This window comes from Triticum urartu, chromosome 6 (genome assembly GCF_003073215.2).
Source record: "Triticum urartu cultivar G1812 chromosome 6, Tu2.1, whole genome shotgun sequence".
NCBI lineage: Eukaryota > Viridiplantae > Streptophyta > Magnoliopsida > Poales > Poaceae > Triticum > Triticum urartu.
This window is the reverse complement of record NC_053027.1, coordinates 507762921-507766688: the sequence shown is the minus strand read 5'-3', so window position 1 is coordinate 507766688 and position 3768 is coordinate 507762921.

The window sequence follows — 3768 nt, the reverse complement described above, 5'->3', positions numbered from 1 at the left end:
GATCTCCTCCTGGGACGAGATGCACACCCGCTTCTTCGCCAACTTCCAAGGTACTCGCGACCGGCCACTCGCCGCGAGCGACATGCGCCGCATCAAGCAACAACCCGGGGAGACCCTGCAGAAGTACATCCAGCGCTTCAACAACGCACGCCTCAAGATTCCCAAGGTGACTGAGGAGGCCATCATCTCAGCCTTCTCCGATGGCGTGCGCGATGTCAAGATGAAGGAGGAGCTCGCGATGCATGAAGACCTGTGCACTTCCTTGGAGCTGTTCAACTTGGCAACCAAGTGCGCCAGGGCTGAGGAAGGGCGTCTCTCCCTCCTCGAGCTGCCTGCTGCAGACCCAGAAGAGAAGAAGCCCAAGGCCAAGGATGTGAAGCGCAAGGGGGCTGCCGTGCTCGCGGCAGAACCAAACACCAAGCGGGGCAGAGATCTGCCCGAACCTCCCAAGGGCAGCCGATACTGTGTGTACCACGACCTCCACACCCACAACACCAACGAATGTCAAGAGCTCCGAGCCGTGCGAGAAGGAAGGATCGGCCGTCGCCCCAACCGCGGTGACCGGGGCTACGGTCGAGGAGGAGGAAGGAACGCAGGACGCTGGGAAGACCATGGTCCGCGCCAAGGGTGGCGCAATCAACCTCGTGAGGATCGCTGGCAAGATCCGCCTCGCGAGGGAGACTGGAGGGATCAGCCTCGCGAGGATCGCCCGCAAGGCAACGCAGGCCTCCCTCCACTGCCGCCACAGCCAAGGAGGAACGAGGACCGCCACCAGGAGGAGGGGGCTGGGGGCTTCCAGGAGCCGCGCGCGATTGCCTGCATCCTGGGCGGGGCTCAAGCCCCAGCCTATCAACGCATCTTCAAGCAGTTCACCTGCGAAGTGAATGCAGTCCTCCCCAAGCTCGAAGCCACGCGCCCTCTCAGGTGGTCGGCGTGCGCCATCACGTTCAGCTCAGCAGATCAGCTCAAGTGTGCGGCTACAGTCGGAGTCCTCCCGATGCTTTGTTCCCCAATCATCAACAACGTGGTGGTCACCAGGACCCTCATCGATGGCGGGGCAGGGCTCAACGTCCTGTCCGTGGAAACATTCAACAATCTGCAAGTGCCCTACAGCCAGCTTCAGCCAACCAAGCCTTTCTCCGGAGTCACCGACGGCTCCACGGTCCCGATTGGGCAGGTCTACCTCCCTATCACCTTCGGGGCACGCGACAACTACCGCACCGAGCTCATCGACTTCGACATCACTCACATTCGCCTGCCATACAACGCCATCCTTGGGTACCCAGCGCTGGCCAAGTTTATGGCCGTAACTCACCATGGCTACAACATCCTCAAGATGCCATGAAGTGGCGGAGTCATCACGGTGCCCTGTGAAGAGAAGGACGCGGTGTGTTCCCTGGAGCGAGCCTTTCAGGCTGCGTCACTAGAAGACCTGGATCGCGGAAGCAGGAGGCTTCCCGAGACCGCCCCCAAGAAGAAGAAGACATCGTCCGGCCCGGCCTCTCAGGAGGCAGGCCCCTCTGGGCCCGCGCCTACCCAGGGGGAACCTCCTTCCATCGCATAGGAAAGCGTGCCCGGCGCCCTCCTCAGGCAGGGCTCGGGGGCTCTCCCCTGGAGGGCCACCGACCTGGCTAGGTTCACGAGGGAGGCGCTTGGGCACCATGTGGAGGCGTGTTTCGAAGCACATTTCCCTCAAGAAGGAGTAAGGCAAGGAGAGCCAGACCCTCAGGAGTTCGTCAGCAAGGCCATTCAGGAGCTACAGGAGTCAAGAGTTATGAAAGGCGGCCGCCGCCTTCCAGCAGTGGCTCCCCATCCAGGCGAGGATGGTGGGCTGCGCGTTTGCATCGACATACCAGGGCTCAATCGAGTCGCCTCTCTGGAGCACCTCTGGCCCTCGCGAGTGGGGCGCTGCAGAGGTCCACCCCACAGCTACGTTCGCATGCCTTACGGCTTACCGAACGCAGCTGCCACGTACCAGCGCCTCATGAGGGGCATCATGGAGGCACAAGAGGCCAGGCGTTCCGCAGCCCTGGCGGAGATGGAGATGGTCCGCGAGGAGCCACCAGCGCCTTCGGAGCCTCCCGAGGCCCCTAGGCCTGGGGGCTCGTGAGGATCGGCTTCCGCAGCCCACCGAGTCTGCTACACCAACAGTCCTTCGTCCTCAACATCATCAGGTGACATCTTACAAGTTTCATTTCCAGCTGGGAGCGCCCGCCCAGGGCTGCATTATTCCCAGGTCGCGTGGGTCTTTCCCTGCGGCATGTATCCCTTTTATTTCATGTTGTTAGCTTACCTTGTTGGGGGCGCCCCTCGGGCTGCATCATCCCCAAGTCGCTCGGGCCAGACCCAGCGGCATGTATCCCTTTTGCGTTTATTTCCGGTTATGCGTTCGTCCCGCCATGCTTGATTATTTGATGCTGGTCCACGGTACCTCTTCTTCTCCATGCCGACCACTTGCATGTTAAAGGGGGGTACCTGAGCATCGCGACTCAGGGCTCTTACTGGCTCTCCAGCCCTCACCCTCTGGCCTTGTCCACGGCATCACGACCTGGCATAGCAGCGACGCTGAGACCAGCTCGAGGGCCGGGACCCGAGGACGTAGAGTGCCGGCATCTAACCAAATTTGCAGGGACACATCACAAGATAAGGCCCAGTGCCAGGCGCAACCCGCCTAGAGGTAGGGCCCCGTGAGTCCCGCGCTGGCTCACGGGTGCCCAGATACACCTCGCCAGTCCCTATTGTGCCAGCCACGTGTCAGGGCGGGGCTGTACACGCCCCGGGGGCTCTTCCCGGAGGGGGGCCGCCTCCCACGTACTAATGGAAGCACCATGCTCCGTGCTGGCTGACGACACTGCCGAGGAGCGGCTATGCCCGTACACATACGGAAGCGCTATGCTCCGCGCTGGTGATAAACAACTGAGGGTGGCCCCCGGGCCGCATCAACCTCAGGGAGCCCAGAGCTCAGTGTCTAGCCTCATCGTAACGCCTCCCCTCGGGAGTGCCGCGCGAGGGGGCTGGGCACGGGGGCTGTGCCTGGGTCACGCCCAGATGCACGCCGCCCAGCCAGGGCCCCCCGGGCCTGGTTCGTCGTGCGTCTCTCCCCGAGCGGAGCCAAGGTAAGAAGGCCGTTTGAGCATCAAGGGGGACTCCTGAGCATCGCGACTCAGGAGCCTAACTGGTCACGTAGCCCCTTACTCCTTAGTTCCGAAAGGCTAACGGCGGTTGAGGTATGCGCGCGGCCGGGCTCTGCAGACGTAGAACGGTAGATCCACCCACATCATACCTCCCTACTTGCTATTCGTGCGCCAAGGGGGACTCCTGAGCATCGCGACTCAGGAGCCTAACTTGTCACGTAGCCCCTCACTCCTTGGTCCCGTCCTGGTTTCCGGTCGGGGCTAACGGCGGCTGAGGTATGCGCGGGGCCGGGCTCTGCCGGCGTAGAACATAAGCAAGTAGGAAGGAAAAGCGTAAATCTCAAGGAATTCCAAAGCAAATATTACAGTCTACACTATTATATCAATGCCAAACGCAAGTTTAAACGCCTCCCCGAGGCATGATACATGTGCAGGAATTAAAGGCAGGACAGGAATCACAACGGAGTCACTTGTCGGCGGTGGAGCAGCGCGGAGTGGGTTCGCCTCATGGAGCAGTGGGGTCGGCAGGGCCTTGCTTAGGCTTGGTGCCGAAGGCCCGGAACTTCCCCAGCAGAGCCTCCGCATGACCCTTCACGGCCTCGGCAGCGACAGCGGCAAGCTCGCTGCTTACTGG